This window comes from Tupaia chinensis, unplaced genomic scaffold (assembly GCF_000334495.1).
Source record: "Tupaia chinensis unplaced genomic scaffold, TupChi_1.0 Scaffold000314_1, whole genome shotgun sequence".
Lineage (NCBI taxonomy): Eukaryota > Metazoa > Chordata > Mammalia > Scandentia > Tupaiidae > Tupaia > Tupaia belangeri.
The window spans coordinates 4,585,626-4,599,648 of NW_006159807.1; the positions used below are offsets into that span (position 1 = coordinate 4,585,626).

At 41.8% G+C, this 14,023-nt stretch overlaps 1 protein-coding gene across 4 annotated transcripts in view; it reads right to left on the bottom strand.

The window, feature by feature from the left end:
• Positions 1–14,023, bottom strand: part of RAPGEF4 (Rap guanine nucleotide exchange factor 4) — a 391,851-nt gene that overhangs the window by 140,735 nt on the left and 237,093 nt on the right. The gene's annotated exons all lie outside the window — the stretch shown is intronic.

Sequence of the window (14,023 nt, forward strand, 5' to 3'; positions counted from 1 at the left end):
TTTTACTTTTTTTTTTTTTTTTTTTAGAGAGAGATTTTTGCTATAGGGCGTGTGTTCCCTCTTGGAGAGACAGAGACAGACAAAGAGTCAGAAAGCAAGAAGTTACCTACCCCCTGGGGCAATGGCCGCTCCACAATCCCTTCTCCTCCATTTTCCTCATGGGGTTTTGGGCATGCGTGCACACTTGCCCAGCATGAGTTTTAAGCCACCAGGTCCAGGACTCAAATCGCAGTCAACTACATGGGAGTCAAGTGATATAACCATTTTGCCATATGCTGGTCCCTACATTTGATTTTCAAGTGAAGGTAATGAACAGGCAGGAAATGTATACACTTTTATAGGCAGTCATTACTCACCTGCCACCTGTCCTTGCTGGCACTGATAAATAAGTGTGTAGGGCAAGGTCAGAGGGCTGCCCAGGCATCTTTTGTTGGCTGGGATTAACAGATGCAAGTCACATGGAGGTCAACCCTATTACACACACACTAGTATTATAGAGACGGAAGGTCTGTGTCAGGGAAAAGACAAGGACAGAACAACAGTTGTCTAGGGTGACAAAAGCAACCTTCCCAGAAGAGGCAGGATTTGGACAGGGTCTTTAGGATGACAGGGCTTGATGGGTAGAGAGGAGGAAGAATAGCATTGCAAGCTGGAGCCAAAATAACACAGGTGCGATCTTCAGGCACACGCAGTTCCCTAAACTGGCTGTAGCAGGAAGAGTCGGGAGGAGGAGGGAGAAAGTGCAGATTGACACTTCATGTGAAGATACAGAAGATTCACCACTGGTAAGACCAGGTACTGGAAAGCCAGCTTATCAACCGGAGTAAAGGCATACACTCAGTTACTGGTTTTTACTTTGTTCATATTTTCTCAGTACAAAATAATGCATTCTCTTTGGAAAGTATAAAATATTTTAATCATACAAACCAACTACTCAAAGACAATTATGATTAATATTCTGTAATATTAATAGTAATCTCTGTTTTCTAAGTGTGGGTTTTGTTTTACTTTTAACTACAGTGTAATCATGCTTTAAATAAAATGCTGTGGAGGCCGGGCTGGTGGGGTGCCAGGAGTGAGGGCTCTGGATCCTGGCCCAGGGCCATGAGAGGTGAACCATGAGCGGTCCAGATCACATAGCTAATTAAGCAGCAGAGCTGGGGCTAGAACTCAGTTCCTGCCTCCCGAGATTGTTAAAATGAGTCTGTAGAGAGACCAGCAGTTAGCGTAATGGCTATATCCCTGGACTCCCATGGAGTCGACCATGGTTCGAGTCCCAGAGCTGGTGACTTAAACTCAGGCCGGGTGCATGTGCGTGCATGCCCAAGATCCCGAGGGGAATGGAGGAGAAGGGATTGCAGCGTGGCCATTCCCCCTGGGGGGGGCGATTTCTTGCTTTCTGTCTCTCTGTCTCTCTCTGTCTTTCTGGCGAGTGCATGCACCCTATAGCAAAAACCTCTCCAAAAAAAAAAGTCTGTAGATACAAACACCGAGTAACATCTTGAGAAACAAATCATTGGCCAGCTAGTTACGGTAAAATTAAATCCCAGAGTGGATTATTGAGAGGCCCTGACTTTCCTAGATGAATATAGCCCTGGAGCAGACAGAAGAATATGTAAATGGACAACTGAAGAATAAGTATTGGAGGAAACAATATGTTGTACGGAAGTTCACAGAAGAGAAAGTGAAGACACCAGAGAGCAGCATTCCTCCCCAGCCCCCAGGACAAGGTGAGCTCGCTGGAAGAGAGACAGTGAGAGGGAAAGTGAAAACTCATCCCCTACGGGAATGGCCATGCCACTATCCCTTCCCCTCCACTCTCTTCCTGGGATTTTGGGCATGCACACACATGAACCTGCTGTGATTTTCTTTATTCTTTCCTTTTCTATTTTTGAGAGATTTTTGCTACAGCGCACATGCGCTCGCCAGACAGAGCAAGAGAGAGAGAGATGGACCCAACCCGGCATGATTTTCAAGCCAGGTCTGGGACTCAAACCATTATCAGCCATGTGGGAGTCCAGTCCCAATGCCTTAACCACTTTGCCACCTGACTGCCTTGAGAGCAATAATTTTCATAGTTGAATATATTTTTTATGAAATTCTTTTTTCTTTTTTGTTTTTTTATGATATAATTTTTCCTGTTTCATAATAGTTTATGATTTTCTTACTAACATGTGAATAAGATAAATGTATAAAATTGTGGATTTAATTGTCAAAAGTTCTTTGACATTTTCCAGTTATTTTCTTTACCTTTGTGTCAGTGTACAGAATCCTAAAAGAATAAAATAAAATGATAACATTTTAAAAATTGTACCCTTTTTACATAACACTAAATCACAAGCAAATTTACATATTACTATCAATTCTTTGTAATTATCAAGTGAGAATTTCATTAAATGTGTATAGCATAACTTAACATTTCTCTTGTCATTGTATCTTTAAATCGTTTTTAATAATTTTTTAGTATAAATATGCCATGAATTTAACTGAAAAGTTCCCCTTACCTACTCATATTTGGGACTGTCATATTAAAATTAATTCACAGTTCCTATGTCATAGATTAATATGTGTCATTCTGGACACATATTGACAAACTGTGATGCCTACATTAAAGGCAACTTTGGATGAGATATTTCTTCTTGAAAAACTATTGGGAGAGTGGTATATCTTTGGCCTCTTGAATACAGTCATTGGTTTCTGCATTAAGACTAATAAATATTAATGTGGAACAAATTAATCAACTAAGACAAAAATTTCCAACAGAAAAACACAAATACATTTTCCTAGGGTTTAAATTCATGTTGTGTTAAATTGCCCCAAGCTGTTATTTTAATAGCATAGTAACTCCCAGTTGGGAAAGTTAAAATAATTACCATTAAAAAAAGAACTCTTTGTCCTGCACTTTGAATCAAAAATAATGCACTCAATTGACTTTTGCACAGTCCTCTGCATGTAGGTGTATTTGTCTGTATTGATTAGACATTTTAAAAGATTTTTTTTTTCTGCCTCAAACAACCTAGTTGGTTAAAGCCATAATAAACACAATTTTAGCACAAACACAGGACAAGAACATACAAGTGATTTTGACAACCTTTAAGGATTCAGGGAGCAGTACTATATTCGATCTATGTTATGCAAAAATTCTGGGAATAGTAAAAACCTATTACTGTTTTTAAGAACCCTTTTAAACTTTTACAAAGCTCATCAAATCAAAACAAAAATGATCAAAGCCCTAAAAGGCATACCACACAAACTATGAAAGCAAGCAAGAGAAGCAGCAATAAATAACAAGTTCGTTTCAGATCTAGTTCACAAACCAGGTTCACTCTATGTAGTCTTTCTTTTTCTTTCTTTTATTTTATTTTAGTTTAGTTTTAGTTTTTGCTATAGGGCTTGTGAGCTCACCAGAGAAAGACACAGAAAGAAGGAAAATGAGAAACAGCCTCCTGGGAGGATGGCCACACTGCAATCCCTTCTCCAGTCTCCTCTTAGACTTCTGGGCGTGCCTACACACACATGCCCATCATGATCTTCAAGCCGCTGGGTCTGGGACCTAAAACCAGGTGCTTGGCCTTCTGTGATCCAGTGCCTTAACCTCCATGCCACTTGCCAGAACTCTTTCTCTTTTTTTTAATCATCAAATTGCACTAGTGATGGTAATGGTTTCAATTAGATATGCAAACTGAGTATCATACAAGACTTAAAGAAATAAGTAGTATAAAACATTACATGTTTAAAATTTGATTTCACTCATATTTTTTTCTTCCCTTTCTGTATTTTTCTCATTTCCTTGAGTGTGCATAAGAAAACCTTAGAATTTTAAAGCCTTACTATTACAGGAGAAATAATAAGCTGATGGAGGCTGACACATACTTTAAAACTTGGCATTGCTACCTCAGGGTCACAGTTTTTTTATTCAGAGTAATTTGAAAGTCTTTAGAAAATACTTGGAACATCTGCAAGTGCAATGAGGAGGAATCAAATGTTATTGTGTTCTTTTATTGACTGCAAACTTAAACTATAGACTTAATTTCTTCTGGAAGTAAAAGGAGGATTACAGCTCACCCTCAGGACAGATTTTCACAGTATCTGTTCAAGAACAGAAATATTCGGAGGCACACAGGGAAGCTACAACAGCCTCTTGATTAGAGCTTTTAGCAAGACTGGGGTTAATCACGCTAAGATCTGGTGATTAGCGGGCTGTGTTCCCAGCAAGCACCAAGCACCTCACTTCCATCTGCTTCACTTGCACCAAGCTCCAGATTCTGGAAGGGCTGGGTTTTGCAGCCATGGAACCAAAATAGCCCACGTGAGGGACGGCAGTCACGACTCGCTGTGTGGTGATGCGGCCCGCTCGAGCACTCACCCACGATGAGGAGAGGACTCTGCTGCTCACCTTTTTCTCGTCTGCACCTCTAGCTGCATCAGAAACACGACAGACCTTCGCTTTGTGCAACTGAACATTTAAAAGTGGTAGGCTGCATTTTAAATCGAATCTCTTCCAAATAAAGACAGAACTTCTCATACCTTACTGTCTTACCACTTAAACCTACAAGAAGACCCAGACGGAAAGTTTTACCACTTAAACCTACAAGGATACCCAGATGGAAAGTTTCCTTCTGTTTTTCACAAGGAGTTCCCTCCAGGACTCAGTGGCAGCGCAAGGGCGTGTTACTCGGAATGGGAAGGAGGGGAGGGGGAGAGTTCACATGTTGTGGCTAGATAGAAATTAGGCACACAGTCTCTGTGGGATACAGTCTATTCCTTATAAGTTATTTCTTTCATGAGAGTAAGAGATAGAAAGACAGTGACCTCAACAGTGGCATATGCTGCAATCCTCCCTCCCCACCAGTCTTACCAGCCATCCAGGACTGCGGGTGCGTGTGCCTGGCACGTACAGGGTGACCAGGGAACTGACCCACAACCTTCCACGGGGTCCCAGCATCACCGAGCAGCCCGGTACCCCTAAGCCACCGTGCCAACCCTAATCTTTCTATTGTGATTTCACCTCTTCTCAAGTTAAATGCCCCATGTGATTCACTATGCCTGAAAAGACCACAAACAATAGGCCTGCTTTTAATTTGTCATTTTATGGCTTTTTCTGATTTTAGTGGCCATTTTGAGAGCTATTTCTAATTATTTTTTAGTTTAAGCCTCAGTGATGTTAACACATTAAAATTGAATCTATTTTAAGTGACAAATAATAATTGTGTATACTTATTATTTTATTTTTGAGAGAGAGGTTTTTGCTATAGGGTACGTGCACTCACCAGAAACACAGAAAGAGACAGAGACAGAAAGCAAGAAATCCCCCCCAGAGGGGATGGCCCCGCCACAATCCCTCCATTCTCCTCTCAGGACCTTGGGCACATACACACATGCACATGTGTCCAACATGAGTTTAAGCCACTGGGTCCGGGACTCAAACTGCAATAGACTACATGGGAGTCCAGCAACAGCCATTATTACAACAACGGCTGGCCCCTAATTTTGTATACTTATGAGACACAATAAATGTGATGTCTTAATTGATGTACATATATTACAGAAGGATTCAATTAAGCTAATTAGCATACATTGATCAAAGGGTACACAATTTCAGTTAGATTGGAGGGATAAGTTTCAGTGATCTACTGTATTATTGCATGGTGACCACAATTAATAATACTGAATTGAACATTTCATGTTGCTAAAATAGATCTAACTGTACTTTTAAAAGAATATGTGGGAATTTGTATGAATTCATAGAGCAGAGAAAACTCTGAGACCATATATATCAAATAAGAACTTTTTTCACTTTATAACAGCAAACAACAGAGCCAGCAAGTGGTGTGGTGGCTACGGTGCTGGACTTCGGCATGACAGGCTACAGTTCGAGTCCTTGACCTGGTGGCTTGCTTTCTCACTTTACCTCTCTCTCTGTGTTGAGTGCAAATGCCCTATAGCAAAATTCTAAAAATAATAGCAATAATACAATTAAATAAAAAAATTCTTAAAAACAAAAAGCAAACAACTGTGTCAGGGATAAGATAGTGAAAGTGGTTTTCTCATCTGAATTGGGTTATAGGGTATGAGGCGTTCTTCCATTCTTATCTCATCTGTTTAGGGTGATTCGGAACAGAAATCCAGAAACAAGGAAGCAAAAGAATTAAAGTATGCTAGGAAAAAGAGGAAGGAGGAAGAGAAGAAGGAAGGTTCATAGATTCACCCTGTAAGAGACTGTTCTGGGGGGCCGGATTGCACAGTGGAAAATGCAACACTCTGCGAGGCAGTCCCCCTGGGCAGTCTGGAGACCTCCTGAGCATGCCAGGCATGTGTGTGCTCTGCGGGTGACGTGCAGTGTCAAGACCCTGCTCAGGGTGCTGCCTCTTTCTGACTTTGGGGAGGCATAAGTAAATAAACTTTTCAAAAAAGACCCATTCAGAGCTCAGGGGAAGATAAGAACAAACCTTTATTGAGCGCTGTGTGCTAAGTACCTCATTTCATTTACTGTATGGAATACTAACGACCCTTTGTTAAGGAGCTCTGATGAAGGAGCTCTTATTCCCATTTCACAGATGAGGACAGTGAGGGTAAGGAGGGCTCGTCCCTTATGCAGGGTCACTTGCCTAGCAGGGAAGCTCTGTGATACAAACTCCCTGGTTAACACCAGCTTATTCGTCCCGTGGAAATTCCATCATCCGCATTCCCTCTGAGGTGACAGTGATTTCTTTAAAAAGCCCAATTTAAGCCCTTTGAAGTCTTATCACTTATCTCCAAGCAAATCCACACTGGACACTGGTTTAAAGGTTCCTCCTAATTCCACCCCTGCCTGCTGAGCAGGCCTCCTTTTCCACCATTCTCTCCTCTACTCCGATTATTCCGAGTATTTTTCAGTCCCTCATGTATTGAATGGACCAAACAGCTTTGCTGTGGAGGTTTTTACCTAACCTTGCCTAGAGGTTGTTGCCTCTGCCTAAAACGTGTTTTCCTCCCCCTTTTCCTGAATTTTCCTAAGAGCACTTCCTTAGAGGGGCCCTCCCAGGCTGCCAGTCTATGCTCCTGGAGCTACGATGTCCAGCATGATGGCCACCAGCCAGCTGTGATCACTGAGCGTTAGGACACGTGGGTCTCAACTGAGTAGTAAGGTATGACCTGAACGCCCGAACTTGGAGAACACATACAAAGAAAAGAATGTAAAATATGTTATTACTGCTTTATTATTTTATATATTTTAGATTTCACTGTAGGGTGCATGTGCTCACCAGAGAGACAGAGAGAGAGATAGAGAGGAAAAGTGAGAAATTGTCTTTCAGGGAGGATGGCCACACTACAATCCCTTCTCCATTCTCCTCTTGTGATTTTGGCACACCTGCACACCTAAGTCTCTGAAGCTTCTGGGTCTGAGACTTGAACTGCAGAGTTGGCCATGTAGTGCCTCAACCTCCTCGCCACCTGCTAGCCCCACAGTAATGTTTTAAGTTAGTTACATGTTGAAATGACAATATTTTGATATAGTAGGTTAAGTAAAATCTATTGACGATAATGTGTTTTGTATCCTCACCTGGACTTGGTATGAAGCGTATGCATGCTGGCTGGGTAAATTCAACTTATAAGTAAAGTGATGTATAGTAATTAAATGTATAAAATTAAATAATAATAATGATAAATTAATTTAAAAAGATAAGAAAAATTTCATCTTTTCTTCTTTTAAAAGCTAATTAAATTATTTCTTGAGAGAGAGAGAGAGAGAGGCACCTGTAACAAGGTCTCCATGCCTGAATCCATGCCCAGTCTCAGCTGGCTCAGTTCTTCCCTGGTGTGCTTGGAGAGATCCTGGGCTAGGAACCCCAGACCTTTCCTGTGTGAATTTAGTTGTGTCCCTGCTGTGCTGCCACCTGACCCCACTTTTCCTTTTTATTTATTTACTTATCTATCTATCTATTTATTTATTTATTTATTTAGGAGAGGTTTTTGCTATAGGGTGCGTGCGCTCGCCAGAAAGACAGAGACAGAGAGATAGAAAGCGAGAAATCAACCCCAGGGGGGATGGCCACGCAAAAATCCCTTCTCCTCCATTCTCCTCTTGGGATCTTAGGCACACACACATGCTCAGCATCAGTTTAAGCCACCGGGTCCAGGACACGAACCGTGGTCAGCTACATGGGAGTTCAGCGACATAACCATTACACTAACTGCTGGTCCCCCACTTTTCCTTTTTAAAGGTGGCTACTGAAAAACTATACCTTACATATGTGCCTCCTGTCATGTTTTTGCTGGACAGTGCTGCTACGGAACACTCTGTACTTCCCCGGGTGACCACTGTAACGACTTGTTTTACCACCTGACTTTTTTAGCAGACTGTGAGATCTAAGAGGAAGAAGTCTCTCTGATCCCCTAGGGCTGAGAACAGAGCCTGGCATGACATGGTTACTTTAAGTTGTTGAGATAGGGACCAGCGGTTGATGTAATGGTTATGTTGCTGGACTCCCATGTAGTTGACTGTGGTTCGAGTCCTGGACCCGGTGGCTTAAATTCATGCCGGACGTGTGTGCGTGCATGTCCAAGATCCTGAGAGGAGAATGGAGAAGGAATTGCGGTGTGGCCATCCCCCCTGGGGGGGGTGATTTCTCACTTTCTGTCTCTCTGTCTCATCTTTCTGGAAGCACACGCGCCCTATAGTATAAACTTCTCCCCCCAAAAAAATTGTTGAGATAATAAAGGCTAATTAAAGGTGGGGACTGGTCAGAAAAAGAGGAGCAGCCAAAGGCCATCTCCTTCAGCACATTTGTGAATGTTCCCTTTAACCTTGGCCTTGGAAAGGGGAGAAGGAGATAGTAGTTTTGAATCTGGGCTAAGATAAATATACACCACCAGGGGCCAGCAGGTGGCGTGGTGATTACTGTGCTGGATTCCCATGACTGACTGTGGCTGGAGTCCAGAACCTGATGTGTTGTTTAAGCATGTGTGTGCGCCCAAAATCACAAGTGGAGAATGGAGAAGAGACTACAGTGTGGTTATCCCCCCAGGAGTGATTTCGCTCTTTCCCTCTCTCTGTCTCTCTCCAGCGAGTGCATGTTCCCTATGGCAAAAATCTAAAACTAAATTAATAGTTGCCCAAAGTTTTTGAAATCTATTGCATAGCACTGTGACCATAGTTAATAATAATGTTCTGCATATTTCAAAATTATTGAGAGTAAATTTTAAATGTCTCATCACCGGGAACCAGCAGTTAGCGTAATGGCTATGTCGCTGGACTCCCACGTAGTCGACCGCGGTTCGTGTCCCGGACCCGGTGGCTTAAAACTCACGCCGGGCACGTGTGCGTGCGTGCCCAAGATCCCGAGAGGAGAATGGAGGAGAAGGGATTGCGGCGTGACCATCCCCCCTGGGGGGTGATTTCTCGCTTTCTGTCTCTATGTCTCTCTCTGTCTGTCTGGCGAGCGCACGCGCCCTACAGTGAAAATCTCTCCAAAAAAAAAAAAAAAAAATGTCTCATCACCAAAAATAGGATAAATGAGGTGGACTTATTAATCAGCTTGATTTAATCATTCTGCATTGTATACATAAGTCAAATCATCACATTGTATCTCTTAAGTATGTTCAATTATTATTTGTCAATTAACAAAATACACTAACCCAAAACCGTAGAGCGTTATTTAAAAACTACTACTGGGGGACCAGATGGTGGCTCATTGTCAACACAACTAGGCCCCATGGGAAAAGCCCTGGGTTTGTGGTCCTGGTCTGGGCTGGCTGGGACCGAGGGTCATGACGGCATGAAGGCCTCTCTCTCTTTCTCCATCTCTCACTCTCTCTCATAGAAGAAATAAATAAGCATGTGGGCACACACTGAAGATTATCAGATACAAATGAGACACATCACCTTGATCTTGTTTAAAATCAAAAGAATATAATATTTGTTGTGCCAGGCACCATGCCGTGTGAGCTTTACTGCATACTTTTATTTAATTCTCATGACAGAGCTGGGAAGTGGGTGCTATCGTTATCCACCCAGTCTTCAAGTGATAAACCTGAGGGAGGTTAAAGAACTCGCTCAAGGCCACATACCCAAGTGGCAGCACTAGCATCTGACCTAACATGGCCCGGCTCCAGACTCCCTGTTGACTCACTCCTACAACACGCTGCCATAATGCCGCTTCCTCAGAAAGTGTAAAGAGAAATCTCTGGAGCCAACAGGCGGTGTGGAGTTAAGGGCTGAATTCCCACATGGCTGACCGCAGGTTGAGTCCTGGCAGCTTGAAAATCACAACAAATAAATAGATAAAGAAAGAGAGAGAGAAATCTCTGCCAATAAACATCGGTTCTACCCTAACTCCCCATACCACTTATTTTTCAAAAGCCTGAATAATACATTTAACAAAAAAGCATTTTACCAAGTGCTTATTCTTTATCAGACACAGCAATACGGACTTTCCAAAGATTACTTATTTTTCGCAGTAGCTTGATGTGAATATTTTCCATCTTTATTGCAAAAATAATAAAATGAAAGAATAGGGGGCCAGCAGGTGGCATGGTGGTTAAGGCACAGAACTCCCACATGGCCAACGTAATCCAGACACCTGGACCTGGTGGCTTGCTTTCTCACTTTCCCTCTCCCTCTCTGTTAAATTAAATAATAAATAAAATTAAAAGAAATTATTCTAAAAAGATGAAAGAATAGGAAATTAGAAAAAACTAAGATATGCAATATTATACAAATGATTAAAAATAACTGATAATACAGTAGAATTAGGGATATTTCACAACCATCATGATAAAGTTTCATGGAAGTGTTAAAACACATGGTAAAATGATTACATTAAAAGGCTAATAGCAAGGATGTCCCCTCTTACCACTCTTACTCAACATTGTACTTTAATTTTTTTTAAATTTTTGAAAGAGGTTTTTGCTATAGGGCGCGTGTGCTCGCCAGACAGACAGAGAGACAGAAAGCAAGAAATCACCCCCCGGGGGGGAAGACCACGCTGCAATCCCTTCTCCTCCATTCTCCTCTCGGGATTTTGGGCATGCATGCACATGCGCCCGGCGTGAGTTTAAGCCACCAGGTCCGGGACGCGAACCGCAGTTGACTACATGGGAGTCCAGCGACATAGCCATTACATTAACTGCTGGTCCCTGGTACTTTAATTTTTACCTTGTGCAATAAGACAAGAAAGGTAAATAAAATGAACATAGATTGGAGGAGGAAAAAAATCAATTTTTTTTTAATTTGCAGATGATATGTCTATGCAGAAAGTTCCAAAGAACTCCTGGAATGAATAAGCAAGTACAGCAAGGTCATAGGATAGGTTATATGCGAATATCAACTGCTTTTCTATATGCCAGCAATGAAAAATCTTAAAGTGAAATAAAAAGAAATACTATTAGAAAAGCACCCTCCCCCCAAAAAACCCCCACAGAAGAGGTAGGTATAAATCTAACCAACTATGTCTAGAACACACATGCAGGCAAGTACAAAACAGTGATGAAGGAAATCAAAGGTCATCTAAAAAGTGAAAAAAAAAATCTCATGTTCATGGATTAGAAGACTCAATATTCTTAATATTTCATTTCTTCTCAACTTTATCTGTAGATCTAGTAAATCCCAATCAAAATCCTAGCAAACTAGTCTGTAAATACTGACAAACTGATTCTATGATTATGGAAAGACAAAGGACCTAGAATGGCTAGCCCAGCAGAGAACAAAGAACAAAGTTGGAAAACTCACGCTCCCATTTCAAGACTTACAATGAAACTACAGTAATTAAAGCAGTGAAATATCGATAGAAGAATAGACATATCGATCAACGGAACAGAACACCGAGCCCAGAAACACGCCCACACAAATATAGCCAACCATCCCTTACCAAAGAGCAAAGACAATTCAATGGAGAAAAGGTATTCTTCTCAACAAATGGAGCTGGAAAAACTGGATGTCCTGAATTCTGAAAAAACTAACCTAAACACAGATCTTAAATATTTTACACACACACAAACTTGATCTTGGACTTAAATGTAAAACACAGCACTTTAAAATTTCTAGAGGAACATATAGGAGAAAATCGAAATGTCCTTTACTTTGGTGATAAATTCTTAGATACAGCACCAAAAACATGATTCATAAAAGAAAAAAAATGGATGTTGGATTTCTTGGAATGAAAGAATTCTTTTGTGCAAAAGACATTGTTAAGAGATAAAGACAGACCACAAACTGCACTGCAAAATACAGTATCTCATGAAGAACTTGAGTGCCAGCCCTATAGTCTAGGGGTTAAGGGAGCCAGGTTCTACATATAGCTGACCACAGTTCAAACCCAGGCCCTGACGGCTTGAAAAACATGCGAGGTGTACATGCATGCCCGAAATGCAGGCAGGATGGAACAATGGAGAATAGACTGCTGTGTGACCACATGCCATTGGGGAATGCTTGTTCCCTCTCCCCTTCTCTTTCTGTCTCTCCATCTCTCTCTGGTGAGTGCAGTCACCCTTTGTCACCCTGTTTCTTTTTTTCTGGCAAGTGCACACACTCTCTGTCAATTAAAACAAACAAACAAAAATAACTTCTATTCGAAATCTATAAATAATCCTTAAAACAATAAAAAAAAAGCCCAATTTTTAAAACTGAGAAAAGAAGACAGACAGATGGCAAATATTACAGCATATGAAAAGACACTCAACATCATTTGTGGTTAGTGAAATGGAAACTGAAACAAGAATGAGGTACCATTACATACAATTAGAATGGCTAAAAAGCAGAATAAAACAAACACTGACAACTGCTAGTGAGGATACACCCTGGGGGGCGATTTCTCACTTACTCTCTCTCCGTCTCACACGCACGGGCCCTATAGCAACACCCCCCCCCAAAAAAAAAAGAAGTAGCTCACCATTGCCAAGCTGGAACGATTTGAGCAATAAAATAAACATTGTGGGGGACCAGCAGATGGGGTAATGGTTACATCACTGGACTCCCACATGGTGGACTATGGTTCGAGTCCCAGACCCAGTGGCTTAAAACTCACACCAGTCATGTGTGTGTGTGTGTGTGCCCAAGATCCCGAGAAGGGGATGGAGGAGAAGGGACTGTGGCATGGCCATTCCCCTTGGTGTTGGTGGTGGGGGGTGATTTCTTGCTTATTTTCTCTCCATCTCTTCTGTCTGGAGAGTACATGGCCCTATAGCAAAAATCTCTCTCAAAAAAAAAATAAAGTGATATTAAAGTATAAAATAAATATACATGAGTATCTAGTGAAATAAATGACTGGATAGATAGATAAACATGGGAGAAGAGAGGAATTTTCCACATAGAGGAATTCCAATAATGTATGTAGCTGTCCTGCTAGCTATTGAGGTGCTGGGGTGGAGCGCCCCACTCCTCAGGGCAGGCTACGCATGCTCACTGCCTTCCAAAGAGTTCAATAGGGAAGGGGAGCATAGCTTCCCCATGGAGAAACCTGGCAAATGCTACCTGAGCCAGGGGGTCAGGGCCATCACATCCTCACTGATACGATGTGATGCACTGGTAGGCCTCTGTGCTCTTCTCCCTGACACCTAAAATCCAAGTCTAATCTCCAGAAAAACAAGTCGAACAAATTCCAATTAAATTAACATTCTGCAAAGCAGCTGACCGGTAGCCCTCGATGCTGTCAAAGTCATCACAAACGAAGACAGTCTGAGAAACTACAACAGCCAGAAGCAGTCAACAGCGACATGACACCAGATGGAAAGAGGTGCCCTGGTGGGGTGCTGGGATGGGAAAAAGATGGGGGGAAATGGACAGCATCGGAATAAAACCAAGGACCTTAACTACTGGCAATGAGTTTATGCCATTATTACTAACAATGCAGTAAGACGGACTCGTTGAAAAGTGCTGAAAGGAAAAATCCTGTCAACCCTTGTCTCCAGCGAAAATGTCCTTTAGGAATTAAGAAGCAATAGAGCCATTCTCAGATGAAGGAACATTTGTAGCCAGGATACCTGCTCTACAAGACATTGGGAAGGAAGTTCTCTAGACAGAAAGGAAATGAGAGCAGAGGGAAAT